The sequence below is a fragment of the Schistocerca americana genome, chromosome 4, assembly GCF_021461395.2.
Source record: "Schistocerca americana isolate TAMUIC-IGC-003095 chromosome 4, iqSchAmer2.1, whole genome shotgun sequence".
NCBI classification, from domain to species: Eukaryota; Metazoa; Arthropoda; class Insecta; order Orthoptera; family Acrididae; genus Schistocerca; species Schistocerca americana.
In genome coordinates this window covers 854364965-854392779 of record NC_060122.1, presented here as the reverse complement: position 1 = coordinate 854392779, position 27815 = coordinate 854364965, and the positions used below count along the sequence as shown (strand labels likewise).

General features: G+C 51.7%; 21 non-coding genes across 21 annotated transcripts; all 21 read left to right on the top strand.

The window, feature by feature from the left end:
- Positions 1 to 1072: 1072 nt before the first annotated feature.
- LOC124614407 lies at positions 1073 to 1191 on the top strand. The gene has a single exon (XR_006979720.1). It is a non-coding gene; the product is annotated as a 5S ribosomal RNA (ribosomal RNA).
- Positions 1192 to 2391: 1200 nt separating this feature from the next.
- LOC124614395 lies at positions 2392 to 2510 on the top strand. The gene has a single exon (XR_006979719.1). It is a non-coding gene; the product is annotated as a 5S ribosomal RNA (ribosomal RNA).
- A 1200-nt stretch (positions 2511 to 3710) lies between these two features.
- On the top strand, positions 3711 to 3829 carry LOC124614384. The gene has a single exon (XR_006979718.1). It is a non-coding gene; the product is annotated as a 5S ribosomal RNA (ribosomal RNA).
- Positions 3830 to 5026: 1197 nt separating this feature from the next.
- On the top strand, positions 5027 to 5145 carry LOC124614372. Its single transcript, XR_006979717.1, has one exon. It is a non-coding gene; the product is annotated as a 5S ribosomal RNA (ribosomal RNA).
- Positions 5146 to 6342: 1197 nt separating this feature from the next.
- LOC124614359 lies at positions 6343 to 6461 on the top strand. Its single transcript, XR_006979715.1, has one exon. It is a non-coding gene; the product is annotated as a 5S ribosomal RNA (ribosomal RNA).
- A 1200-nt stretch (positions 6462 to 7661) lies between these two features.
- LOC124614348 lies at positions 7662 to 7780 on the top strand. The gene has a single exon (XR_006979714.1). It is a non-coding gene; the product is annotated as a 5S ribosomal RNA (ribosomal RNA).
- Positions 7781 to 8977: 1197 nt separating this feature from the next.
- LOC124614336 lies at positions 8978 to 9096 on the top strand. Its single transcript, XR_006979713.1, has one exon. It is a non-coding gene; the product is annotated as a 5S ribosomal RNA (ribosomal RNA).
- A 1197-nt stretch (positions 9097 to 10293) lies between these two features.
- On the top strand, positions 10294 to 10412 carry LOC124614324. The gene has a single exon (XR_006979712.1). It is a non-coding gene; the product is annotated as a 5S ribosomal RNA (ribosomal RNA).
- A 1197-nt stretch (positions 10413 to 11609) lies between these two features.
- On the top strand, positions 11610 to 11728 carry LOC124614312. The gene has a single exon (XR_006979711.1). It is a non-coding gene; the product is annotated as a 5S ribosomal RNA (ribosomal RNA).
- A 1200-nt stretch (positions 11729 to 12928) lies between these two features.
- On the top strand, positions 12929 to 13047 carry LOC124614301. The gene has a single exon (XR_006979710.1). It is a non-coding gene; the product is annotated as a 5S ribosomal RNA (ribosomal RNA).
- A 1197-nt stretch (positions 13048 to 14244) lies between these two features.
- On the top strand, positions 14245 to 14363 carry LOC124614290. The gene has a single exon (XR_006979709.1). It is a non-coding gene; the product is annotated as a 5S ribosomal RNA (ribosomal RNA).
- A 1197-nt stretch (positions 14364 to 15560) lies between these two features.
- LOC124614278 lies at positions 15561 to 15679 on the top strand. The gene has a single exon (XR_006979708.1). It is a non-coding gene; the product is annotated as a 5S ribosomal RNA (ribosomal RNA).
- Positions 15680 to 16876: 1197 nt separating this feature from the next.
- On the top strand, positions 16877 to 16995 carry LOC124614266. The gene has a single exon (XR_006979707.1). It is a non-coding gene; the product is annotated as a 5S ribosomal RNA (ribosomal RNA).
- Positions 16996 to 18192: 1197 nt separating this feature from the next.
- LOC124614255 lies at positions 18193 to 18311 on the top strand. Its single transcript, XR_006979706.1, has one exon. It is a non-coding gene; the product is annotated as a 5S ribosomal RNA (ribosomal RNA).
- Positions 18312 to 19508: 1197 nt separating this feature from the next.
- LOC124614242 lies at positions 19509 to 19627 on the top strand. The gene has a single exon (XR_006979704.1). It is a non-coding gene; the product is annotated as a 5S ribosomal RNA (ribosomal RNA).
- A 1197-nt stretch (positions 19628 to 20824) lies between these two features.
- Positions 20825 to 20943, top strand: LOC124614231. Its single transcript, XR_006979703.1, has one exon. It is a non-coding gene; the product is annotated as a 5S ribosomal RNA (ribosomal RNA).
- A 1197-nt stretch (positions 20944 to 22140) lies between these two features.
- On the top strand, positions 22141 to 22259 carry LOC124614219. Its single transcript, XR_006979702.1, has one exon. It is a non-coding gene; the product is annotated as a 5S ribosomal RNA (ribosomal RNA).
- A 1197-nt stretch (positions 22260 to 23456) lies between these two features.
- LOC124614205 lies at positions 23457 to 23575 on the top strand. Its single transcript, XR_006979701.1, has one exon. It is a non-coding gene; the product is annotated as a 5S ribosomal RNA (ribosomal RNA).
- Positions 23576 to 24772: 1197 nt separating this feature from the next.
- LOC124614193 lies at positions 24773 to 24891 on the top strand. The gene has a single exon (XR_006979700.1). It is a non-coding gene; the product is annotated as a 5S ribosomal RNA (ribosomal RNA).
- Positions 24892 to 26088: 1197 nt separating this feature from the next.
- Positions 26089 to 26207, top strand: LOC124614182. The gene has a single exon (XR_006979699.1). It is a non-coding gene; the product is annotated as a 5S ribosomal RNA (ribosomal RNA).
- A 1197-nt stretch (positions 26208 to 27404) lies between these two features.
- LOC124614171 lies at positions 27405 to 27523 on the top strand. Its single transcript, XR_006979698.1, has one exon. It is a non-coding gene; the product is annotated as a 5S ribosomal RNA (ribosomal RNA).
- The last annotated feature ends 292 nt before the right edge of the window (positions 27524 to 27815 follow it).

Here is a 27815-nt window from a genome sequence, read left to right as displayed (position 1 = left end):
CAGTAATGGACTCAGTTTGAGCAAGAATGTGCGAAAGAAGAGTGCTAGAACGCCTCGGAAATAACAACACACTACGAATCGACAGATGAGTTTTGAAATACGTCAGGGCCTACTGTTTTGTAGCAGTGCTAAATTCCGCAAAGTAAATAAACAAAAACAAACAAACAAAAAAGAAGAAGAAGAAGAAGAAATAAAATCTTCTGTTCTCGTCCGATCACCGAAGTGAAGCAGCAACGTTAGTACTCGGAAGGGTGAGCGCCTGGGAACTCTGGCTGTGTTCATTTTTCGCTTTTTAGTCGCTACTCCTGCCAGCCCTCTTTCCATACCACCTTTCTGTTGTGACAAAGAGACTTCCTTAAGCATTTTAAACGGCCGTAAGAAACGAAACTGCAGCAACTAACTCAGTTTGAAGGAGAATTTGCTAACCAAGTTTGCCAGGAAGTCTTTGAAAACGACAAAACAGTACGAATCGGGCGGTATGCTCCGAAATACGATAGCGCCTATCGTTCTGCAGCGGCGTACAGCTCCAAATTCGATTTGTAATCATACATTGATTCATTTGTCCTCCCGCAGACGTTTCTCGCGCTTGTGCTGTCAAATGGACCGCGACCCGAGCGGCAGCGAGCGGCAGTCGAGCAAAGTCGGGACAAGTCGGGACGGAAGGGGGGACAGGCGAGAATGCACCGCGCAAATTACGCAAATATCTGGAAGCGCGGCGCGTGTCAGGCAGGTGAGGAAGCTTCCGTCGGTCCAGCAGGACACCGCGCGCAGTCCCCCCGCCGCCCGGCCGCGCGCAAGCCCTGCGCCGGATAACAGGAACAAGGCGCGTCGCCAGCCAGTGTCGGAGGCCGCACGCACCAAACGAATGACAGGCGGTGCATCCAGCAGCTGTGTTGTGCGCCTCACCTTGGTTCGGCAGTCGCCTATGAGACGCCGAGGCGAGCGCGCACTCCGCGCCACCTTCGAGGTGGAAAGACATGCTTTGCGTCAAATGTGCCACGGAAAGCGGCGATTGCGTGTGTTGGGAGAAGAGGCGAACGCTTCTTCTGTGGCGCGGCTACAGTGTAATGACGCCAACGGCCATACCATGTTGAATACACCGGTTCTCGTCCGATCACCGAAGTTAAGCAACATCGGGCCCGGTTAGTACTTGGATGGGTGACCGCCTGGGAACACCGGGTGCTGTTGGCTCTATCTCATTTTTTCATTTTTACGTCGCTGCACCTGCCAGCCCTCTTCTCATACTAACTTTCAGGTGTTGACAAAGATGCTTCCACAAGCATTTTAAACTACTGTATCAAACGTAAGATACGAAATTGCAGTAATGGACTCAGTTTGAGCAAGAATGTGCGAAAGAAGAGTGCTAGAACGCCTCGGAAATAACAACACACTACGAATCGACAGATGAGTTTTGAAATACGTCAGGGCCTACTGTTTTGTAGCAGTGCTAAATTCCGCAAAGTAAATAAACAAAAACAAACAAACAAAAAAGAAGAAGAAGAAGAAGAAATAAAATCTTCTGTTCTCGTCCGATCACCGAAGTGAAGCAGCAACGTTAGTACTCGGAAGGGTGAGCGCCTGGGAACTCTGGCTGTGTTCATTTTTCGCTTTTTAGTCGCTACTCCTGCCAGCCCTCTTTCCATACCACCTTTCTGTTGTGACAAAGAGACTTCCTTAAGCATTTTAAACGGCCGTAAGAAACGAAACTGCAGCAACTAACTCAGTTTGAAGGAGAATTTGCTAACCAAGTTTGCCAGGAAGTCTTTGAAAACGACAAAACAGTACGAATCGGGCGGTATGCTCCGAAATACGATAGCGCCTATCGTTCTGCAGCGGCGTACAGCTCCAAATTCGATTTGTAATCATACATTGATTCATTTGTCCTCCCGCAGACGTTTCTCGCGCTTGTGCTGTCAAATGGACCGCGACCCGAGCGGCAGCGAGCGGCAGTCGAGCAAAGTCGGGACAAGTCGGGACGGAAGGGGGGACAGGCGAGAATGCACCGCGCAAATTACGCAAATATCTGGAAGCGCGGCGCGTGTCAGGCAGGTGAGGAAGCTTCCGTCGGTCCAGCAGGACACCGCGCGCAGTCCCCCCGCCGCCCGGCCGCGCGCAAGCCCTGCGCCGGATAACAGGAACAAGGCGCGTCGCCAGCCAGTGTCGGAGGCCGCACGCACCAAACGAATGACAGGCGGTGCATCCAGCAGCTGTGTTGTGCGCCTCACCTTGGTTCGGCAGTCGCCTATGAGACGCCGAGGCGAGCGCGCACTCCGCGCCACCTTCGAGGTGGAAAGACATGCTTTGCGTCAAATGTGCCACGGAAAGCGGCGATTGCGTGTGTTGGGAGAAGAGGCGAACGCTTCTTCTGTGGCGCGGCTACAGTGTAATGACGCCAACGGCCATACCATGTTGAATACACCGGTTCTCGTCCGATCACCGAAGTTAAGCAACATCGGGCCCGGTTAGTACTTGGATGGGTGACCGCCTGGGAACACCGGGTGCTGTTGGCTCTATCTCATTTTTTCATTTTTACGTCGCTGCACCTGCCAGCCCTCTTCTCATACTAACTTTCAGGTGTTGACAAAGATGCTTCCACAAGCATTTTAAACTACTGTATCAAACGTAAGATACGAAATTGCAGTAATGGACTCAGTTTGAGCAAGAATGTGCGAAAGAAGAGTGCTAGAACGCCTCGGAAATAACAACACACTACGAATCGACAGATGAGTTTTGAAATACGTCAGGGCCTACTGTTTTGTAGCAGTGCTAAATTCCGCAAAGTAAATAAACAAAAACAAACAAACAAAAAAGAAGAAGAAGAAGAAGAAATAAAATCTTCTGTTCTCGTCCGATCACCGAAGTGAAGCAGCAACGTTAGTACTCGGAAGGGTGAGCGCCTGGGAACTCTGGCTGTGTTCATTTTTCGCTTTTTAGTCGCTACTCCTGCCAGCCCTCTTTCCATACCACCTTTCTGTTGTGACAAAGAGACTTCCTTAAGCATTTTAAACGGCCGTAAGAAACGAAACTGCAGCAACTAACTCAGTTTGAAGGAGAATTTGCTAACCAAGTTTGCCAGGAAGTCTTTGAAAACGACAAAACAGTACGAATCGGGCGGTATGCTCCGAAATACGATAGCGCCTATCGTTCTGCAGCGGCGTACAGCTCCAAATTCGATTTGTAATCATACATTGATTCATTTGTCCTCCCGCAGACGTTTCTCGCGCTTGTGCTGTCAAATGGACCGCGACCCGAGCGGCAGCGAGCGGCAGTCGAGCAAAGTCGGGACAAGTCGGGACGGAAGGGGGGACAGGCGAGAATGCACCGCGCAAATTACGCAAATATCTGGAAGCGCGGCGCGTGTCAGGCAGGTGAGGAAGCTTCCGTCGGTCCAGCAGGACACCGCGCGCAGTCCCCCCGCCGCCCGGCCGCGCGCAAGCCCTGCGCCGGATAACAGGAACAAGGCGCGTCGCCAGCCAGTGTCGGAGGCCGCACGCACCAAACGAATGACAGGCGGTGCATCCAGCAGCTGTGTTGTGCGCCTCACCTTGGTTCGGCAGTCGCCTATGAGACGCCGAGGCGAGCGCGCACTCCGCGCCACCTTCGAGGTGGAAAGACATGCTTTGCGTCAAATGTGCCACGGAAAGCGGCGATTGCGTGTGTTGGGAGAAGAGGCGAACGCTTCTTCTGTGGCGCGGCTACAGTGTAATGACGCCAACGGCCATACCATGTTGAATACACCGGTTCTCGTCCGATCACCGAAGTTAAGCAACATCGGGCCCGGTTAGTACTTGGATGGGTGACCGCCTGGGAACACCGGGTGCTGTTGGCTCTATCTCATTTTTTCATTTTTACGTCGCTGCACCTGCCAGCCCTCTTCTCATACTAACTTTCAGGTGTTGACAAAGATGCTTCCACAAGCATTTTAAACTACTGTATCAAACGTAAGATACGAAATTGCAGTAATGGACTCAGTTTGAGCAAGAATGTGCGAAAGAAGAGTGCTAGAACGCCTCGGAAATAACAACACACTACGAATCGACAGATGAGTTTTGAAATACGTCAGGGCCTACTGTTTTGTAGCAGTGCTAAATTCCGCAAAGTAAATAAACAAAAACAAACAAACAAAAAAGAAGAAGAAGAAGAAATAAAATCTTCTGTTCTCGTCCGATCACCGAAGTGAAGCAGCAACGTTAGTACTCGGAAGGGTGAGCGCCTGGGAACTCTGGCTGTGTTCATTTTTCGCTTTTTAGTCGCTACTCCTGCCAGCCCTCTTTCCATACCACCTTTCTGTTGTGACAAAGAGACTTCCTTAAGCATTTTAAACGGCCGTAAGAAACGAAACTGCAGCAACTAACTCAGTTTGAAGGAGAATTTGCTAACCAAGTTTGCCAGGAAGTCTTTGAAAACGACAAAACAGTACGAATCGGGCGGTATGCTCCGAAATACGATAGCGCCTATCGTTCTGCAGCGGCGTACAGCTCCAAATTCGATTTGTAATCATACATTGATTCATTTGTCCTCCCGCAGACGTTTCTCGCGCTTGTGCTGTCAAATGGACCGCGACCCGAGCGGCAGCGAGCGGTAGTCGAGCAAAGTCGGGACAAGTCGGGACGGAAGGGGGGACAGGCGAGAATGCACCGCGCAAATTACGCAAATATCTGGAAGCGCGGCGCGTGTCAGGCAGGTGAGGAAGCTTCCGTCGGTCCAGCAGGACACCGCGCGCAGTCCCCCCGCCGCCCGGCCGCGCGCAAGCCCTGCGCCGGATAACAGGAACAAGGCGCGTCGCCAGCCAGTGTCGGAGGCCGCACGCACCAAACGAATGACAGGCGGTGCATCCAGCAGCTGTGTTGTGCGCCTCACCTTGGTTCGGCAGTCGCCTATGAGACGCCGAGGCGAGCGCGCACTCCGCGCCACCTTCGAGGTGGAAAGACATGCTTTGCGTCAAATGTGCCACGGAAAGCGGCGATTGCGTGTGTTGGGAGAAGAGGCGAACGCTTCTTCTGTGGCGCGGCTACAGTGTAATGACGCCAACGGCCATACCATGTTGAATACACCGGTTCTCGTCCGATCACCGAAGTTAAGCAACATCGGGCCCGGTTAGTACTTGGATGGGTGACCGCCTGGGAACACCGGGTGCTGTTGGCTCTATCTCATTTTTTCATTTTTACGTCGCTGCACCTGCCAGCCCTCTTCTCATACTAACTTTCAGGTGTTGACAAAGATGCTTCCACAAGCATTTTAAACTACTGTATCAAACGTAAGATACGAAATTGCAGTAATGGACTCAGTTTGAGCAAGAATGTGCGAAAGAAGAGTGCTAGAACGCCTCGGAAATAACAACACACTACGAATCGACAGATGAGTTTTGAAATACGTCAGGGCCTACTGTTTTGTAGCAGTGCTAAATTCCGCAAAGTAAATAAACAAAAACAAACAAACAAAAAAGAAGAAGAAGAAGAAATAAAATCTTCTGTTCTCGTCCGATCACCGAAGTGAAGCAGCAACGTTAGTACTCGGAAGGGTGAGCGCCTGGGAACTCTGGCTGTGTTCATTTTTCGCTTTTTAGTCGCTACTCCTGCCAGCCCTCTTTCCATACCACCTTTCTGTTGTGACAAAGAGACTTCCTTAAGCATTTTAAACGGCCGTAAGAAACGAAACTGCAGCAACTAACTCAGTTTGAAGGAGAATTTGCTAACCAAGTTTGCCAGGAAGTCTTTGAAAACGACAAAACAGTACGAATCGGGCGGTATGCTCCGAAATACGATAGCGCCTATCGTTCTGCAGCGGCGTACAGCTCCAAATTCGATTTGTAATCATAAATTGATTCATTTGTCCTCCCGCAGACGTTTCTCGCGCTTGTGCTGTCAAATGGACCGCGACCCGAGCGGCAGCGAGCGGCAGTCGAGCAAAGTCGGGACAAGTCGGGACGGAAGGGGGGACAGGCGAGAATGCACCGCGCAAATTACGCAAATATCTGGAAGCGCGGCGCGTGTCAGGCAGGTGAGGAAGCTTCCGTCGGTCCAGCAGGACACCGCGCGCAGTCCCCCCGCCGCCCGGCCGCGCGCAAGCCCTGCGCCGGATAACAGGAACAAGGCGCGTCGCCAGCCAGTGTCGGAGGCCGCACGCACCAAACGAATGACAGGCGGTGCATCCAGCAGCTGTGTTGTGCGCCTCACCTTGGTTCGGCAGTCGCCTATGAGACGCCGAGGCGAGCGCGCACTCCGCGCCACCTTCGAGGTGGAAAGACATGCTTTGCGTCAAATGTGCCACGGAAAGCGGCGATTGCGTGTGTTGGGAGAAGAGGCGAACGCTTCTTCTGTGGCGCGGCTACAGTGTAATGACGCCAACGGCCATACCATGTTGAATACACCGGTTCTCGTCCGATCACCGAAGTTAAGCAACATCGGGCCCGGTTAGTACTTGGATGGGTGACCGCCTGGGAACACCGGGTGCTGTTGGCTCTATCTCATTTTTTCATTTTTACGTCGCTGCACCTGCCAGCCCTCTTCTCATACTAACTTTCAGGTGTTGACAAAGATGCTTCCACAAGCATTTTAAACTACTGTATCAAACGTAAGATACGAAATTGCAGTAATGGACTCAGTTTGAGCAAGAATGTGCGAAAGAAGAGTGCTAGAACGCCTCGGAAATAACAACACACTACGAATCGACAGATGAGTTTTGAAATACGTCAGGGCCTACTGTTTTGTAGCAGTGCTAAATTCCGCAAAGTAAATAAACAAAAACAAACAAACAAAAAAGAAGAAGAAGAAGAAGAAATAAAATCTTCTGTTCTCGTCCGATCACCGAAGTGAAGCAGCAACGTTAGTACTCGGAAGGGTGAGCGCCTGGGAACTCTGGCTGTGTTCATTTTTCGCTTTTTAGTCGCTACTCCTGCCAGCCCTCTTTCCATACCACCTTTCTGTTGTGACAAAGAGACTTCCTTAAGCATTTTAAACGGCCGTAAGAAACGAAACTGCAGCAACTAACTCAGTTTGAAGGAGAATTTGCTAACCAAGTTTGCCAGGAAGTCTTTGAAAACGACAAAACAGTACGAATCGGGCGGTATGCTCCGAAATACGATAGCGCCTATCGTTCTGCAGCGGCGTACAGCTCCAAATTCGATTTGTAATCATACATTGATTCATTTGTCCTCCCGCAGACGTTTCTCGCGCTTGTGCTGTCAAATGGACCGCGACCCGAGCGGCAGCGAGCGGCAGTCGAGCAAAGTCGGGACAAGTCGGGACGGAAGGGGGGACAGGCGAGAATGCACCGCGCAAATTACGCAAATATCTGGAAGCGCGGCGCGTGTCAGGCAGGTGAGGAAGCTTCCGTCGGTCCAGCAGGACACCGCGCGCAGTCCCCCCGCCGCCCGGCCGCGCGCAAGCCCTGCGCCGGATAACAGGAACAAGGCGCGTCGCCAGCCAGTGTCGGAGGCCGCACGCACCAAACGAATGACAGGCGGTGCATCCAGCAGCTGTGTTGTGCGCCTCACCTTGGTTCGGCAGTCGCCTATGAGACGCCGAGGCGAGCGCGCACTCCGCGCCACCTTCGAGGTGGAAAGACATGCTTTGCGTCAAATGTGCCACGGAAAGCGGCGATTGCGTGTGTTGGGAGAAGAGGCGAACGCTTCTTCTGTGGCGCGGCTACAGTGTAATGACGCCAACGGCCATACCATGTTGAATACACCGGTTCTCGTCCGATCACCGAAGTTAAGCAACATCGGGCCCGGTTAGTACTTGGATGGGTGACCGCCTGGGAACACCGGGTGCTGTTGGCTCTATCTCATTTTTTCATTTTTACGTCGCTGCACCTGCCAGCCCTCTTCTCATACTAACTTTCAGGTGTTGACAAAGATGCTTCCACAAGCATTTTAAACTACTGTATCAAACGTAAGATACGAAATTGCAGTAATGGACTCAGTTTGAGCAAGAATGTGCGAAAGAAGAGTGCTAGAACGCCTCGGAAATAACAACACACTACGAATCGACAGATGAGTTTTGAAATACGTCAGGGCCTACTGTTTTGTAGCAGTGCTAAATTCCGCAAAGTAAATAAACAAAAACAAACAAACAAAAAAGAAGAAGAAGAAGAAATAAAATCTTCTGTTCTCGTCCGATCACCGAAGTGAAGCAGCAACGTTAGTACTCGGAAGGGTGAGCGCCTGGGAACTCTGGCTGTGTTCATTTTTCGCTTTTTAGTCGCTACTCCTGCCAGCCCTCTTTCCATACCACCTTTCTGTTGTGACAAAGAGACTTCCTTAAGCATTTTAAACGGCCGTAAGAAACGAAACTGCAGCAACTAACTCAGTTTGAAGGAGAATTTGCTAACCAAGTTTGCCAGGAAGTCTTTGAAAACGACAAAACAGTACGAATCGGGCGGTATGCTCCGAAATACGATAGCGCCTATCGTTCTGCAGCGGCGTACAGCTCCAAATTCGATTTGTAATCATACATTGATTCATTTGTCCTCCCGCAGACGTTTCTCGCGCTTGTGCTGTCAAATGGACCGCGACCCGAGCGGCAGCGAGCGGTAGTCGAGCAAAGTCGGGACAAGTCGGGACGGAAGGGGGGACAGGCGAGAATGCACCGCGCAAATTACGCAAATATCTGGAAGCGCGGCGCGTGTCAGGCAGGTGAGGAAGCTTCCGTCGGTCCAGCAGGACACCGCGCGCAGTCCCCCCGCCGCCCGGCCGCGCGCAAGCCCTGCGCCGGATAACAGGAACAAGGCGCGTCGCCAGCCAGTGTCGGAGGCCGCACGCACCAAACGAATGACAGGCGGTGCATCCAGCAGCTGTGTTGTGCGCCTCACCTTGGTTCGGCAGTCGCCTATGAGACGCCGAGGCGAGCGCGCACTCCGCGCCACCTTCGAGGTGGAAAGACATGCTTTGCGTCAAATGTGCCACGGAAAGCGGCGATTGCGTGTGTTGGGAGAAGAGGCGAACGCTTCTTCTGTGGCGCGGCTACAGTGTAATGACGCCAACGGCCATACCATGTTGAATACACCGGTTCTCGTCCGATCACCGAAGTTAAGCAACATCGGGCCCGGTTAGTACTTGGATGGGTGACCGCCTGGGAACACCGGGTGCTGTTGGCTCTATCTCATTTTTTCATTTTTACGTCGCTGCACCTGCCAGCCCTCTTCTCATACTAACTTTCAGGTGTTGACAAAGATGCTTCCACAAGCATTTTAAACTACTGTATCAAACGTAAGATACGAAATTGCAGTAATGGACTCAGTTTGAGCAAGAATGTGCGAAAGAAGAGTGCTAGAACGCCTCGGAAATAACAACACACTACGAATCGACAGATGAGTTTTGAAATACGTCAGGGCCTACTGTTTTGTAGCAGTGCTAAATTCCGCAAAGTAAATAAACAAAAACAAACAAACAAAAAAGAAGAAGAAGAAGAAATAAAATCTTCTGTTCTCGTCCGATCACCGAAGTGAAGCAGCAACGTTAGTACTCGGAAGGGTGAGCGCCTGGGAACTCTGGCTGTGTTCATTTTTCGCTTTTTAGTCGCTACTCCTGCCAGCCCTCTTTCCATACCACCTTTCTGTTGTGACAAAGAGACTTCCTTAAGCATTTTAAACGGCCGTAAGAAACGAAACTGCAGCAACTAACTCAGTTTGAAGGAGAATTTGCTAACCAAGTTTGCCAGGAAGTCTTTGAAAACGACAAAACAGTACGAATCGGGCGGTATGCTCCGAAATACGATAGCGCCTATCGTTCTGCAGCGGCGTACAGCTCCAAATTCGATTTGTAATCATAAATTGATTCATTTGTCCTCCCGCAGACGTTTCTCGCGCTTGTGCTGTCAAATGGACCGCGACCCGAGCGGCAGCGAGCGGCAGTCGAGCAAAGTCGGGACAAGTCGGGACGGAAGGGGGGACAGGCGAGAATGCACCGCGCAAATTACGCAAATATCTGGAAGCGCGGCGCGTGTCAGGCAGGTGAGGAAGCTTCCGTCGGTCCAGCAGGACACCGCGCGCAGTCCCCCCGCCGCCCGGCCGCGCGCAAGCCCTGCGCCGGATAACAGGAACAAGGCGCGTCGCCAGCCAGTGTCGGAGGCCGCACGCACCAAACGAATGACAGGCGGTGCATCCAGCAGCTGTGTTGTGCGCCTCACCTTGGTTCGGCAGTCGCCTATGAGACGCCGAGGCGAGCGCGCACTCCGCGCCACCTTCGAGGTGGAAAGACATGCTTTGCGTCAAATGTGCCACGGAAAGCGGCGATTGCGTGTGTTGGGAGAAGAGGCGAACGCTTCTTCTGTGGCGCGGCTACAGTGTAATGACGCCAACGGCCATACCATGTTGAATACACCGGTTCTCGTCCGATCACCGAAGTTAAGCAACATCGGGCCCGGTTAGTACTTGGATGGGTGACCGCCTGGGAACACCGGGTGCTGTTGGCTCTATCTCATTTTTTCATTTTTACGTCGCTGCACCTGCCAGCCCTCTTCTCATACTAACTTTCAGGTGTTGACAAAGATGCTTCCACAAGCATTTTAAACTACTGTATCAAACGTAAGATACGAAATTGCAGTAATGGACTCAGTTTGAGCAAGAATGTGCGAAAGAAGAGTGCTAGAACGCCTCGGAAATAACAACACACTACGAATCGACAGATGAGTTTTGAAATACGTCAGGGCCTACTGTTTTGTAGCAGTGCTAAATTCCGCAAAGTAAATAAACAAAAACAAACAAACAAAAAAGAAGAAGAAGAAGAAATAAAATCTTCTGTTCTCGTCCGATCACCGAAGTGAAGCAGCAACGTTAGTACTCGGAAGGGTGAGCGCCTGGGAACTCTGGCTGTGTTCATTTTTCGCTTTTTAGTCGCTACTCCTGCCAGCCCTCTTTCCATACCACCTTTCTGTTGTGACAAAGAGACTTCCTTAAGCATTTTAAACGGCCGTAAGAAACGAAACTGCAGCAACTAACTCAGTTTGAAGGAGAATTTGCTAACCAAGTTTGCCAGGAAGTCTTTGAAAACGACAAAACAGTACGAATCGGGCGGTATGCTCCGAAATACGATAGCGCCTATCGTTCTGCAGCGGCGTACAGCTCCAAATTCGATTTGTAATCATACATTGATTCATTTGTCCTCCCGCAGACGTTTCTCGCGCTTGTGCTGTCAAATGGACCGCGACCCGAGCGGCAGCGAGCGGTAGTCGAGCAAAGTCGGGACAAGTCGGGACGGAAGGGGGGACAGGCGAGAATGCACCGCGCAAATTACGCAAATATCTGGAAGCGCGGCGCGTGTCAGGCAGGTGAGGAAGCTTCCGTCGGTCCAGCAGGACACCGCGCGCAGTCCCCCCGCCGCCCGGCCGCGCGCAAGCCCTGCGCCGGATAACAGGAACAAGGCGCGTCGCCAGCCAGTGTCGGAGGCCGCACGCACCAAACGAATGACAGGCGGTGCATCCAGCAGCTGTGTTGTGCGCCTCACCTTGGTTCGGCAGTCGCCTATGAGACGCCGAGGCGAGCGCGCACTCCGCGCCACCTTCGAGGTGGAAAGACATGCTTTGCGTCAAATGTGCCACGGAAAGCGGCGATTGCGTGTGTTGGGAGAAGAGGCGAACGCTTCTTCTGTGGCGCGGCTACAGTGTAATGACGCCAACGGCCATACCATGTTGAATACACCGGTTCTCGTCCGATCACCGAAGTTAAGCAACATCGGGCCCGGTTAGTACTTGGATGGGTGACCGCCTGGGAACACCGGGTGCTGTTGGCTCTATCTCATTTTTTCATTTTTACGTCGCTGCACCTGCCAGCCCTCTTCTCATACTAACTTTCAGGTGTTGACAAAGATGCTTCCACAAGCATTTTAAACTACTGTATCAAACGTAAGATACGAAATTGCAGTAATGGACTCAGTTTGAGCAAGAATGTGCGAAAGAAGAGTGCTAGAACGCCTCGGAAATAACAACACACTACGAATCGACAGATGAGTTTTGAAATACGTCAGGGCCTACTGTTTTGTAGCAGTGCTAAATTCCGCAAAGTAAATAAACAAAAACAAACAAACAAAAAAGAAGAAGAAGAAGAAGAAATAAAATCTTCTGTTCTCGTCCGATCACCGAAGTGAAGCAGCAACGTTAGTACTCGGAAGGGTGAGCGCCTGGGAACTCTGGCTGTGTTCATTTTTCGCTTTTTAGTCGCTACTCCTGCCAGCCCTCTTTCCATACCACCTTTCTGTTGTGACAAAGAGACTTCCTTAAGCATTTTAAACGGCCGTAAGAAACGAAACTGCAGCAACTAACTCAGTTTGAAGGAGAATTTGCTAACCAAGTTTGCCAGGAAGTCTTTGAAAACGACAAAACAGTACGAATCGGGCGGTATGCTCCGAAATACGATAGCGCCTATCGTTCTGCAGCGGCGTACAGCTCCAAATTCGATTTGTAATCATACATTGATTCATTTGTCCTCCCGCAGACGTTTCTCGCGCTTGTGCTGTCAAATGGACCGCGACCCGAGCGGCAGCGAGCGGCAGTCGAGCAAAGTCGGGACAAGTCGGGACGGAAGGGGGGACAGGCGAGAATGCACCGCGCAAATTACGCAAATATCTGGAAGCGCGGCGCGTGTCAGGCAGGTGAGGAAGCTTCCGTCGGTCCAGCAGGACACCGCGCGCAGTCCCCCCGCCGCCCGGCCGCGCGCAAGCCCTGCGCCGGATAACAGGAACAAGGCGCGTCGCCAGCCAGTGTCGGAGGCCGCACGCACCAAACGAATGACAGGCGGTGCATCCAGCAGCTGTGTTGTGCGCCTCACCTTGGTTCGGCAGTCGCCTATGAGACGCCGAGGCGAGCGCGCACTCCGCGCCACCTTCGAGGTGGAAAGACATGCTTTGCGTCAAATGTGCCACGGAAAGCGGCGATTGCGTGTGTTGGGAGAAGAGGCGAACGCTTCTTCTGTGGCGCGGCTACAGTGTAATGACGCCAACGGCCATACCATGTTGAATACACCGGTTCTCGTCCGATCACCGAAGTTAAGCAACATCGGGCCCGGTTAGTACTTGGATGGGTGACCGCCTGGGAACACCGGGTGCTGTTGGCTCTATCTCATTTTTTCATTTTTACGTCGCTGCACCTGCCAGCCCTCTTCTCATACTAACTTTCAGGTGTTGACAAAGATGCTTCCACAAGCATTTTAAACTACTGTATCAAACGTAAGATACGAAATTGCAGTAATGGACTCAGTTTGAGCAAGAATGTGCGAAAGAAGAGTGCTAGAACGCCTCGGAAATAACAACACACTACGAATCGACAGATGAGTTTTGAAATACGTCAGGGCCTACTGTTTTGTAGCAGTGCTAAATTCCGCAAAGTAAATAAACAAAAACAAACAAACAAAAAAGAAGAAGAAGAAGAAATAAAATCTTCTGTTCTCGTCCGATCACCGAAGTGAAGCAGCAACGTTAGTACTCGGAAGGGTGAGCGCCTGGGAACTCTGGCTGTGTTCATTTTTCGCTTTTTAGTCGCTACTCCTGCCAGCCCTCTTTCCATACCACCTTTCTGTTGTGACAAAGAGACTTCCTTAAGCATTTTAAACGGCCGTAAGAAACGAAACTGCAGCAACTAACTCAGTTTGAAGGAGAATTTGCTAACCAAGTTTGCCAGGAAGTCTTTGAAAACGACAAAACAGTACGAATCGGGCGGTATGCTCCGAAATACGATAGCGCCTATCGTTCTGCAGCGGCGTACAGCTCCAAATTCGATTTGTAATCATACATTGATTCATTTGTCCTCCCGCAGACGTTTCTCGCGCTTGTGCTGTCAAATGGACCGCGACCCGAGCGGCAGCGAGCGGTAGTCGAGCAAAGTCGGGACAAGTCGGGACGGAAGGGGGGACAGGCGAGAATGCACCGCGCAAATTACGCAAATATCTGGAAGCGCGGCGCGTGTCAGGCAGGTGAGGAAGCTTCCGTCGGTCCAGCAGGACACCGCGCGCAGTCCCCCCGCCGCCCGGCCGCGCGCAAGCCCTGCGCCGGATAACAGGAACAAGGCGCGTCGCCAGCCAGTGTCGGAGGCCGCACGCACCAAACGAATGACAGGCGGTGCATCCAGCAGCTGTGTTGTGCGCCTCACCTTGGTTCGGCAGTCGCCTATGAGACGCCGAGGCGAGCGCGCACTCCGCGCCACCTTCGAGGTGGAAAGACATGCTTTGCGTCAAATGTGCCACGGAAAGCGGCGATTGCGTGTGTTGGGAGAAGAGGCGAACGCTTCTTCTGTGGCGCGGCTACAGTGTAATGACGCCAACGGCCATACCATGTTGAATACACCGGTTCTCGTCCGATCACCGAAGTTAAGCAACATCGGGCCCGGTTAGTACTTGGATGGGTGACCGCCTGGGAACACCGGGTGCTGTTGGCTCTATCTCATTTTTTCATTTTTACGTCGCTGCACCTGCCAGCCCTCTTCTCATACTAACTTTCAGGTGTTGACAAAGATGCTTCCACAAGCATTTTAAACTACTGTATCAAACGTAAGATACGAAATTGCAGTAATGGACTCAGTTTGAGCAAGAATGTGCGAAAGAAGAGTGCTAGAACGCCTCGGAAATAACAACACACTACGAATCGACAGATGAGTTTTGAAATACGTCAGGGCCTACTGTTTTGTAGCAGTGCTAAATTCCGCAAAGTAAATAAACAAAAACAAACAAACAAAAAAGAAGAAGAAGAAGAAATAAAATCTTCTGTTCTCGTCCGATCACCGAAGTGAAGCAGCAACGTTAGTACTCGGAAGGGTGAGCGCCTGGGAACTCTGGCTGTGTTCATTTTTCGCTTTTTAGTCGCTACTCCTGCCAGCCCTCTTTCCATACCACCTTTCTGTTGTGACAAAGAGACTTCCTTAAGCATTTTAAACGGCCGTAAGAAACGAAACTGCAGCAACTAACTCAGTTTGAAGGAGAATTTGCTAACCAAGTTTGCCAGGAAGTCTTTGAAAACGACAAAACAGTACGAATCGGGCGGTATGCTCCGAAATACGATAGCGCCTATCGTTCTGCAGCGGCGTACAGCTCCAAATTCGATTTGTAATCATAAATTGATTCATTTGTCCTCCCGCAGACGTTTCTCGCGCTTGTGCTGTCAAATGGACCGCGACCCGAGCGGCAGCGAGCGGCAGTCGAGCAAAGTCGGGACAAGTCGGGACGGAAGGGGGGACAGGCGAGAATGCACCGCGCAAATTACGCAAATATCTGGAAGCGCGGCGCGTGTCAGGCAGGTGAGGAAGCTTCCGTCGGTCCAGCAGGACACCGCGCGCAGTCCCCCCGCCGCCCGGCCGCGCGCAAGCCCTGCGCCGGATAACAGGAACAAGGCGCGTCGCCAGCCAGTGTCGGAGGCCGCACGCACCAAACGAATGACAGGCGGTGCATCCAGCAGCTGTGTTGTGCGCCTCACCTTGGTTCGGCAGTCGCCTATGAGACGCCGAGGCGAGCGCGCACTCCGCGCCACCTTCGAGGTGGAAAGACATGCTTTGCGTCAAATGTGCCACGGAAAGCGGCGATTGCGTGTGTTGGGAGAAGAGGCGAACGCTTCTTCTGTGGCGCGGCTACAGTGTAATGACGCCAACGGCCATACCATGTTGAATACACCGGTTCTCGTCCGATCACCGAAGTTAAGCAACATCGGGCCCGGTTAGTACTTGGATGGGTGACCGCCTGGGAACACCGGGTGCTGTTGGCTCTATCTCATTTTTTCATTTTTACGTCGCTGCACCTGCCAGCCCTCTTCTCATACTAACTTTCAGGTGTTGACAAAGATGCTTCCACAAGCATTTTAAACTACTGTATCAAACGTAAGATACGAAATTGCAGTAATGGACTCAGTTTGAGCAAGAATGTGCGAAAGAAGAGTGCTAGAACGCCTCGGAAATAACAACACACTACGAATCGACAGATGAGTTTTGAAATACGTCAGGGCCTACTGTTTTGTAGCAGTGCTAAATTCCGCAAAGTAAATAAACAAAAACAAACAAACAAAAAAGAAGAAGAAGAAGAAATAAAATCTTCTGTTCTCGTCCGATCACCGAAGTGAAGCAGCAACGTTAGTACTCGGAAGGGTGAGCGCCTGGGAACTCTGGCTGTGTTCATTTTTCGCTTTTTAGTCGCTACTCCTGCCAGCCCTCTTTCCATACCACCTTTCTGTTGTGACAAAGAGACTTCCTTAAGCATTTTAAACGGCCGTAAGAAACGAAACTGCAGCAACTAACTCAGTTTGAAGGAGAATTTGCTAACCAAGTTTGCCAGGAAGTCTTTGAAAACGACAAAACAGTACGAATCGGGCGGTATGCTCCGAAATACGATAGCGCCTATCGTTCTGCAGCGGCGTACAGCTCCAAATTCGATTTGTAATCATACATTGATTCATTTGTCCTCCCGCAGACGTTTCTCGCGCTTGTGCTGTCAAATGGACCGCGACCCGAGCGGCAGCGAGCGGTAGTCGAGCAAAGTCGGGACAAGTCGGGACGGAAGGGGGGACAGGCGAGAATGCACCGCGCAAATTACGCAAATATCTGGAAGCGCGGCGCGTGTCAGGCAGGTGAGGAAGCTTCCGTCGGTCCAGCAGGACACCGCGCGCAGTCCCCCCGCCGCCCGGCCGCGCGCAAGCCCTGCGCCGGATAACAGGAACAAGGCGCGTCGCCAGCCAGTGTCGGAGGCCGCACGCACCAAACGAATGACAGGCGGTGCATCCAGCAGCTGTGTTGTGCGCCTCACCTTGGTTCGGCAGTCGCCTATGAGACGCCGAGGCGAGCGCGCACTCCGCGCCACCTTCGAGGTGGAAAGACATGCTTTGCGTCAAATGTGCCACGGAAAGCGGCGATTGCGTGTGTTGGGAGAAGAGGCGAACGCTTCTTCTGTGGCGCGGCTACAGTGTAATGACGCCAACGGCCATACCATGTTGAATACACCGGTTCTCGTCCGATCACCGAAGTTAAGCAACATCGGGCCCGGTTAGTACTTGGATGGGTGACCGCCTGGGAACACCGGGTGCTGTTGGCTCTATCTCATTTTTTCATTTTTACGTCGCTGCACCTGCCAGCCCTCTTCTCATACTAACTTTCAGGTGTTGACAAAGATGCTTCCACAAGCATTTTAAACTACTGTATCAAACGTAAGATACGAAATTGCAGTAATGGACTCAGTTTGAGCAAGAATGTGCGAAAGAAGAGTGCTAGAACGCCTCGGAAATAACAACACACTACGAATCGACAGATGAGTTTTGAAATACGTCAGGGCCTACTGTTTTGTAGCAGTGCTAAATTCCGCAAAGTAAATAAACAAAAACAAACAAACAAAAAAGAAGAAGAAGAAGAAATAAAATCTTCTGTTCTCGTCCGATCACCGAAGTGAAGCAGCAACGTTAGTACTCGGAAGGGTGAGCGCCTGGGAACTCTGGCTGTGTTCATTTTTCGCTTTTTAGTCGCTACTCCTGCCAGCCCTCTTTCCATACCACCTTTCTGTTGTGACAAAGAGACTTCCTTAAGCATTTTAAACGGCCGTAAGAAACGAAACTGCAGCAACTAACTCAGTTTGAAGGAGAATTTGCTAACCAAGTTTGCCAGGAAGTCTTTGAAAACGACAAAACAGTACGAATCGGGCGGTATGCTCCGAAATACGATAGCGCCTATCGTTCTGCAGCGGCGTACAGCTCCAAATTCGATTTGTAATCATAAATTGATTCATTTGTCCTCCCGCAGACGTTTCTCGCGCTTGTGCTGTCAAATGGACCGCGACCCGAGCGGCAGCGAGCGGCAGTCGAGCAAAGTCGGGACAAGTCGGGACGGAAGGGGGGACAGGCGAGAATGCACCGCGCAAATTACGCAAATATCTGGAAGCGCGGCGCGTGTCAGGCAGGTGAGGAAGCTTCCGTCGGTCCAGCAGGACACCGCGCGCAGTCCCCCCGCCGCCCGGCCGCGCGCAAGCCCTGCGCCGGATAACAGGAACAAGGCGCGTCGCCAGCCAGTGTCGGAGGCCGCACGCACCAAACGAATGACAGGCGGTGCATCCAGCAGCTGTGTTGTGCGCCTCACCTTGGTTCGGCAGTCGCCTATGAGACGCCGAGGCGAGCGCGCACTCCGCGCCACCTTCGAGGTGGAAAGACATGCTTTGCGTCAAATGTGCCACGGAAAGCGGCGATTGCGTGTGTTGGGAGAAGAGGCGAACGCTTCTTCTGTGGCGCGGCTACAGTGTAATGACGCCAACGGCCATACCATGTTGAATACACCGGTTCTCGTCCGATCACCGAAGTTAAGCAACATCGGGCCCGGTTAGTACTTGGATGGGTGACCGCCTGGGAACACCGGGTGCTGTTGGCTCTATCTCATTTTTTCATTTTTACGTCGCTGCACCTGCCAGCCCTCTTCTCATACTAACTTTCAGGTGTTGACAAAGATGCTTCCACAAGCATTTTAAACTACTGTATCAAACGTAAGATACGAAATTGCAGTAATGGACTCAGTTTGAGCAAGAATGTGCGAAAGAAGAGTGCTAGAACGCCTCGGAAATAACAACACACTACGAATCGACAGATGAGTTTTGAAATACGTCAGGGCCTACTGTTTTGTAGCAGTGCTAAATTCCGCAAAGTAAATAAACAAAAACAAACAAACAAAAAAGAAGAAGAAGAAGAAATAAAATCTTCTGTTCTCGTCCGATCACCGAAGTGAAGCAGCAACGTTAGTACTCGGAAGGGTGAGCGCCTGGGAACTCTGGCTGTGTTCATTTTTCGCTTTTTAGTCGCTACTCCTGCCAGCCCTCTTTCCATACCACCTTTCTGTTGTGACAAAGAGACTTCCTTAAGCATTTTAAACGGCCGTAAGAAACGAAACTGCAGCAACTAACTCAGTTTGAAGGAGAATTTGCTAACCAAGTTTGCCAGGAAGTCTTTGAAAACGACAAAACAGTACGAATCGGGCGGTATGCTCCGAAATACGATAGCGCCTATCGTTCTGCAGCGGCGTACAGCTCCAAATTCGATTTGTAATCATACATTGATTCATTTGTCCTCCCGCAGACGTTTCTCGCGCTTGTGCTGTCAAATGGACCGCGACCCGAGCGGCAGCGAGCGGCAGTCGAGCAAAGTCGGGACAAGTCGGGACGGAAGGGGGGACAGGCGAGAATGCACCGCGCAAATTACGCAAATATCTGGAAGCGCGGCGCGTGTCAGGCAGGTGAGGAAGCTTCCGTCGGTCCAGCAGGACACCGCGCGCAGTCCCCCCGCCGCCCGGCCGCGCGCAAGCCCTGCGCCGGATAACAGGAACAAGGCGCGTCGCCAGCCAGTGTCGGAGGCCGCACGCACCAAACGAATGACAGGCGGTGCATCCAGCAGCTGTGTTGTGCGCCTCACCTTGGTTCGGCAGTCGCCTATGAGACGCCGAGGCGAGCGCGCACTCCGCGCCACCTTCGAGGTGGAAAGACATGCTTTGCGTCAAATGTGCCACGGAAAGCGGCGATTGCGTGTGTTGGGAGAAGAGGCGAACGCTTCTTCTGTGGCGCGGCTACAGTGTAATGACGCCAACGGCCATACCATGTTGAATACACCGGTTCTCGTCCGATCACCGAAGTTAAGCAACATCGGGCCCGGTTAGTACTTGGATGGGTGACCGCCTGGGAACACCGGGTGCTGTTGGCTCTATCTCATTTTTTCATTTTTACGTCGCTGCACCTGCCAGCCCTCTTCTCATACTAACTTTCAGGTGTTGACAAAGATGCTTCCACAAGCATTTTAAACTACTGTATCAAACGTAAGATACGAAATTGCAGTAATGGACTCAGTTTGAGCAAGAATGTGCGAAAGAAGAGTGCTAGAACGCCTCGGAAATAACAACACACTACGAATCGACAGATGAGTTTTGAAATACGTCAGGGCCTACTGTTTTGTAGCAGTGCTAAATTCCGCAAAGTAAATAAACAAAAACAAACAAACAAAAAAGAAGAAGAAGAAGAAATAAAATCTTCTGTTCTCGTCCGATCACCGAAGTGAAGCAGCAACGTTAGTACTCGGAAGGGTGAGCGCCTGGGAACTCTGGCTGTGTTCATTTTTCGCTTTTTAGTCGCTACTCCTGCCAGCCCTCTTTCCATACCACCTTTCTGTTGTGACAAAGAGACTTCCTTAAGCATTTTAAACGGCCGTAAGAAACGAAACTGCAGCAACTAACTCAGTTTGAAGGAGAATTTGCTAACCAAGTTTGCCAGGAAGTCTTTGAAAACGACAAAACAGTACGAATCGGGCGGTATGCTCCGAAATACGATAGCGCCTATCGTTCTGCAGCGGCGTACAGCTCCAAATTCGATTTGTAATCATAAATTGATTCATTTGTCCTCCCGCAGACGTTTCTCGCGCTTGTGCTGTCAAATGGACCGCGACCCGAGCGGCAGCGAGCGGCAGTCGAGCAAAGTCGGGACAAGTCGGGACGGAAGGGGGGACAGGCGAGAATGCACCGCGCAAATTACGCAAATATCTGGAAGCGCGGCGCGTGTCAGGCAGGTGAGGAAGCTTCCGTCGGTCCAGCAGGACACCGCGCGCAGTCCCCCCGCCGCCCGGCCGCGCGCAAGCCCTGCGCCGGATAACAGGAACAAGGCGCGTCGCCAGCCAGTGTCGGAGGCCGCACGCACCAAACGAATGACAGGCGGTGCATCCAGCAGCTGTGTTGTGCGCCTCACCTTGGTTCGGCAGTCGCCTATGAGACGCCGAGGCGAGCGCGCACTCCGCGCCACCTTCGAGGTGGAAAGACATGCTTTGCGTCAAATGTGCCACGGAAAGCGGCGATTGCGTGTGTTGGGAGAAGAGGCGAACGCTTCTTCTGTGGCGCGGCTACAGTGTAATGACGCCAACGGCCATACCATGTTGAATACACCGGTTCTCGTCCGATCACCGAAGTTAAGCAACATCGGGCCCGGTTAGTACTTGGATGGGTGACCGCCTGGGAACACCGGGTGCTGTTGGCTCTATCTCATTTTTTCATTTTTACGTCGCTGCACCTGCCAGCCCTCTTCTCATACTAACTTTCAGGTGTTGACAAAGATGCTTCCACAAGCATTTTAAACTACTGTATCAAACGTAAGATACGAAATTGCAGTAATGGACTCAGTTTGAGCAAGAATGTGCGAAAGAAGAGTGCTAGAACGCCTCGGAAATAACAACACACTACGAATCGACAGATGAGTTTTGAAATACGTCAGGGCCTACTGTTTTGTAGCAGTGCTAAATTCCGCAAAGTAAATAAACAAAAACAAACAAACAAAAAAGAAGAAGAAGAAGAAATAAAATCTTCTGTTCTCGTCCGATCACCGAAGTGAAGCAGCAACGTTAGTACTCGGAAGGGTGAGCGCCTGGGAACTCTGGCTGTGTTCATTTTTCGCTTTTTAGTCGCTACTCCTGCCAGCCCTCTTTCCATACCACCTTTCTGTTGTGACAAAGAGACTTCCTTAAGCATTTTAAACGGCCGTAAGAAACGAAACTGCAGCAACTAACTCAGTTTGAAGGAGAATTTGCTAACCAAGTTTGCCAGGAAGTCTTTGAAAACGACAAAACAGTACGAATCGGGCGGTATGCTCCGAAATACGATAGCGCCTATCGTTCTGCAGCGGCGTACAGCTCCAAATTCGATTTGTAATCATACATTGATTCATTTGTCCTCCCGCAGACGTTTCTCGCGCTTGTGCTGTCAAATGGACCGCGACCCGAGCGGCAGCGAGCGGTAGTCGAGCAAAGTCGGGACAAGTCGGGACGGAAGGGGGGACAGGCGAGAATGCACCGCGCAAATTACGCAAATATCTGGAAGCGCGGCGCGTGTCAGGCAGGTGAGGAAGCTTCCGTCGGTCCAGCAGGACACCGCGCGCAGTCCCCCCGCCGCCCGGCCGCGCGCAAGCCCTGCGCCGGATAACAGGAACAAGGCGCGTCGCCAGCCAGTGTCGGAGGCCGCACGCACCAAACGAATGACAGGCGGTGCATCCAGCAGCTGTGTTGTGCGCCTCACCTTGGTTCGGCAGTCGCCTATGAGACGCCGAGGCGAGCGCGCACTCCGCGCCACCTTCGAGGTGGAAAGACATGCTTTGCGTCAAATGTGCCACGGAAAGCGGCGATTGCGTGTGTTGGGAGAAGAGGCGAACGCTTCTTCTGTGGCGCGGCTACAGTGTAATGACGCCAACGGCCATACCATGTTGAATACACCGGTTCTCGTCCGATCACCGAAGTTAAGCAACATCGGGCCCGGTTAGTACTTGGATGGGTGACCGCCTGGGAACACCGGGTGCTGTTGGCTCTATCTCATTTTTTCATTTTTACGTCGCTGCACCTGCCAGCCCTCTTCTCATACTAACTTTCAGGTGTTGACAAAGATGCTTCCACAAGCATTTTAAACTACTGTATCAAACGTAAGATACGAAATTGCAGTAATGGACTCAGTTTGAGCAAGAATGTGCGAAAGAAGAGTGCTAGAACGCCTCGGAAATAACAACACACTACGAATCGACAGATGAGTTTTGAAATACGTCAGGGCCTACTGTTTTGTAGCAGTGCTAAATTCCGCAAAGTAAATAAACAAAAACAAACAAACAAAAAAGAAGAAGAAGAAGAAATAAAATCTTCTGTTCTCGTCCGATCACCGAAGTGAAGCAGCAACGTTAGTACTCGGAAGGGTGAGCGCCTGGGAACTCTGGCTGTGTTCATTTTTCGCTTTTTAGTCGCTACTCCTGCCAGCCCTCTTTCCATACCACCTTTCTGTTGTGACAAAGAGACTTCCTTAAGCATTTTAAACGGCCGTAAGAAACGAAACTGCAGCAACTAACTCAGTTTGAAGGAGAATTTGCTAACCAAGTTTGCCAGGAAGTCTTTGAAAACGACAAAACAGTACGAATCGGGCGGTATGCTCCGAAATACGATAGCGCCTATCGTTCTGCAGCGGCGTACAGCTCCAAATTCGATTTGTAATCATAAATTGATTCATTTGTCCTCCCGCAGACGTTTCTCGCGCTTGTGCTGTCAAATGGACCGCGACCCGAGCGGCAGCGAGCGGCAGTCGAGCAAAGTCGGGACAAGTCGGGACGGAAGGGGGGACAGGCGAGAATGCACCGCGCAAATTACGCAAATATCTGGAAGCGCGGCGCGTGTCAGGCAGGTGAGGAAGCTTCCGTCGGTCCAGCAGGACACCGCGCGCAGTCCCCCCGCCGCCCGGCCGCGCGCAAGCCCTGCGCCGGATAACAGGAACAAGGCGCGTCGCCAGCCAGTGTCGGAGGCCGCACGCACCAAACGAATGACAGGCGGTGCATCCAGCAGCTGTGTTGTGCGCCTCACCTTGGTTCGGCAGTCGCCTATGAGACGCCGAGGCGAGCGCGCACTCCGCGCCACCTTCGAGGTGGAAAGACATGCTTTGCGTCAAATGTGCCACGGAAAGCGGCGATTGCGTGTGTTGGGAGAAGAGGCGAACGCTTCTTCTGTGGCGCGGCTACAGTGTAATGACGCCAACGGCCATACCATGTTGAATACACCGGTTCTCGTCCGATCACCGAAGTTAAGCAACATCGGGCCCGGTTAGTACTTGGATGGGTGACCGCCTGGGAACACCGGGTGCTGTTGGCTCTATCTCATTTTTTCATTTTTACGTCGCTGCACCTGCCAGCCCTCTTCTCATACTAACTTTCAGGTGTTGACAAAGATGCTTCCACAAGCATTTTAAACTACTGTATCAAACGTAAGATACGAAATTGCAGTAATGGACTCAGTTTGAGCAAGAATGTGCGAAAGAAGAGTGCTAGAACGCCTCGGAAATAACAACACACTACGAATCGACAGATGAGTTTTGAAATACGTCAGGGCCTACTGTTTTGTAGCAGTGCTAAATTCCGCAAAGTAAATAAACAAAAACAAACAAACAAAAAAGAAGAAGAAGAAGAAATAAAATCTTCTGTTCTCGTCCGATCACCGAAGTGAAGCAGCAACGTTAGTACTCGGAAGGGTGAGCGCCTGGGAACTCTGGCTGTGTTCATTTTTCGCTTTTTAGTCGCTACTCCTGCCAGCCCTCTTTCCATACCACCTTTCTGTTGTGACAAAGAGACTTCCTTAAGCATTTTAAACGGCCGTAAGAAACGAAACTGCAGCAACTAACTCAGTTTGAAGGAGAATTTGCTAACCAAGTTTGCCAGGAAGTCTTTGAAAACGACAAAACAGTACGAATCGGGCGGTATGCTCCGAAATACGATAGCGCCTATCGTTCTGCAGCGGCGTACAGCTCCAAATTCGATTTGTAATCATAAATTGATTCATTTGTCCTCCCGCAGACGTTTCTCGCGCTTGTGCTGTCAAATGGACCGCGACCCGAGCGGCAGCGAGCGGCAGTCGAGCAAAGTCGGGACAAGTCGGGACGGAAGGGGGGACAGGCGAGAATGCACCGCGCAAATTACGCAAATATCTGGAAGCGCGGCGCGTGTCAGGCAGGTGAGGAAGCTTCCGTCGGTCCAGCAGGACACCGCGCGCAGTCCCCCCGCCGCCCGGCCGCGCGCAAGCCCTGCGCCGGATAACAGGAACAAGGCGCGTCGCCAGCCAGTGTCGGAGGCCGCACGCACCAAACGAATGACAGGCGGTGCATCCAGCAGCTGTGTTGTGCGCCTCACCTTGGTTCGGCAGTCGCCTATGAGACGCCGAGGCGAGCGCGCACTCCGCGCCACCTTCGAGGTGGAAAGACATGCTTTGCGTCAAATGTGCCACGGAAAGCGGCGATTGCGTGTGTTGGGAGAAGAGGCGAACGCTTCTTCTGTGGCGCGGCTACAGTGTAATGACGCCAACGGCCATACCATGTTGAATACACCGGTTCTCGTCCGATCACCGAAGTTAAGCAACATCGGGCCCGGTTAGTACTTGGATGGGTGACCGCCTGGGAACACCGGGTGCTGTTGGCTCTATCTCATTTTTTCATTTTTACGTCGCTGCACCTGCCAGCCCTCTTCTCATACTAACTTTCAGGTGTTGACAAAGATGCTTCCACAAGCATTTTAAACTACTGTATCAAACGTAAGATACGAAATTGCAGTAATGGACTCAGTTTGAGCAAGAATGTGCGAAAGAAGAGTGCTAGAACGCCTCGGAAATAACAACACACTACGAATCGACAGATGAGTTTTGAAATACGTCAGGGCCTACTGTTTTGTAGCAGTGCTAAATTCCGCAAAGTAAATAAACAAAAACAAACAAACAAAAAAGAAGAAGAAGAAGAAATAAAATCTTCTGTTCTCGTCCGATCACCGAAGTGAAGCAGCAACGTTAGTACTCGGAAGGGTGAGCGCCTGGGAACTCTGGCTGTGTTCATTTTTCGCTTTTTAGTCGCTACTCCTGCCAGCCCTCTTTCCATACCACCTTTCTGTTGTGACAAAGAGACTTCCTTAAGCATTTTAAACGGCCGTAAGAAACGAAACTGCAGCAACTAACTCAGTTTGAAGGAGAATTTGCTAACCAAGTTTGCCAGGAAGTCTTTGAAAACGACAAAACAGTACGAATCGGGCGGTATGCTCCGAAATACGATAGCGCCTATCGTTCTGCAGCGGCGTACAGCTCCAAATTCGATTTGTAATCATACATTGATTCATTTGTCCTCCCGCAGACGTTTCTCGCGCTTGTGCTGTCAAATGGACCGCGACCCGAGCGGCAGCGAGCGGTAGTCGAGCAAAGTCGGGACAAGTCGGGACGGAAGGGGGGACAGGCGAGAATGCACCGCGCAAATTACGCAAATATCTGGAAGCGCGGCGCGTGTCAGGCAGGTGAGGAAGCTTCCGTCGGTCCAGCAGGACACCGCGCGCAGTCCCCCCGCCGCCCGGCCGCGCGCAAGCCCTGCGCCGGATAACAGGAACAAGGCGCGTCGCCAGCCAGTGTCGGAGGCCGCACGCACCAAACGAATGACAGGCGGTGCATCCAGCAGCTGTGTTGTGCGCCTCACCTTGGTTCGGCAGTCGCCTATGAGACGCCGAGGCGAGCGCGCACTCCGCGCCACCTTCGAGGTGGAAAGACATGCTTTGCGTCAAATGTGCCACGGAAAGCGGCGATTGCGTGTGTTGGGAGAAGAGGCGAACGCTTCTTCTGTGGCGCGGCTACAGTGTAATGACGCCAACGGCCATACCATGTTGAATACACCGGTTCTCGTCCGATCACCGAAGTTAAGCAACATCGGGCCCGGTTAGTACTTGGATGGGTGACCGCCTGGGAACACCGGGTGCTGTTGGCTCTATCTCATTTTTTCATTTTTACGTCGCTGCACCTGCCAGCCCTCTTCTCATACTAACTTTCAGGTGTTGACAAAGATGCTTCCACAAGCATTTTAAACTACTGTATCAAACGTAAGATACGAAATTGCAGTAATGGACTCAGTTTGAGCAAGAATGTGCGAAAGAAGAGTGCTAGAACGCCTCGGAAATAACAACACACTACGAATCGACAGATGAGTTTTGAAATACGTCAGGGCCTACTGTTTTGTAGCAGTGCTAAATTCCGCAAAGTAAATAAACAAAAACAAACAAACAAAAAAGAAGAAGAAGAAGAAATAAAATCTTCTGTTCTCGTCCGATCACCGAAGTGAAGCAGCAACGTTAGTACTCGGAAGGGTGAGCGCCTGGGAACTCTGGCTGTGTTCATTTTTCGCTTTTTAGTCGCTACTCCTGCCAGCCCTCTTTCCATACCACCTTTCTGTTGTGACAAAGAGACTTCCTTAAGCATTTTAAACGGCCGTAAGAAACGAAACTGCAGCAACTAACTCAGTTTGAAGGAGAATTTGCTAACCAAGTTTGCCAGGAAGTCTTTGAAAACGACAAAACAGTACGAATCGGGCGGTATGCTCCGAAATACGATAGCGCCTATCGTTCTGCAGCGGCGTACAGCTCCAAATTCGATTTGTAATCATAAATTGATTCATTTGTCCTCCCGCAGACGTTTCTCGCGCTTGTGCTGTCAAATGGACCGCGACCCGAGCGGCAGCGAGCGGCAGTCGAGCAAAGTCGGGACAAGTCGGGACGGAAGGGGGGACAGGCGAGAATGCACCGCGCAAATTACGCAAATATCTGGAAGCGCGGCGCGTGTCAGGCAGGTGAGGAAGCTTCCGTCGGTCCAGCAGGACACCGCGCGCAGTCCCCCCGCCGCCCGGCCGCGCGCAAGCCCTGCGCCGGATAACAGGAACAAGGCGCGTCGCCAGCCAGTGTCGGAGGCCGCACGCACCAAACGAATGACAGGCGGTGCATCCAGCAGCTGTGTTGTGCGCCTCACCTTGGTTCGGCAGTCGCCTATGAGACGCCGAGGCGAGCGCGCACTCCGCGCCACCTTCGAGGTGGAAAGACATGCTTTGCGTCAAATGTGCCACGGAAAGCGGCGATTGCGTGTGTTGGGAGAAGAGGCGAACGCTTCTTCTGTGGCGCGGCTACAGTGTAATGACGCCAACGGCCATACCATGTTGAATACACCGGTTCTCGTCCGATCACCGAAGTTAAGCAACATCGGGCCCGGTTAGTACTTGGATGGGTGACCGCCTGGGAACACCGGGTGCTGTTGGCTCTATCTCATTTTTTCATTTTTACGTCGCTGCACCTGCCAGCCCTCTTCTCATACTAACTTTCAGGTGTTGACAAAGATGCTTCCACAAGCATTTTAAACTACTGTATCAAACGTAAGATACGAAATTGCAGTAATGGACTCAGTTTGAGCAAGAATGTGCGAAAGAAGAGTGCTAGAACGCCTCGGAAATAACAACACACTACGAATCGACAGATGAGTTTTGAAATACGTCAGGGCCTACTGTTTTGTAGCAGTGCTAAATTCCGCAAAGTAAATAAACAAAAACAAACAA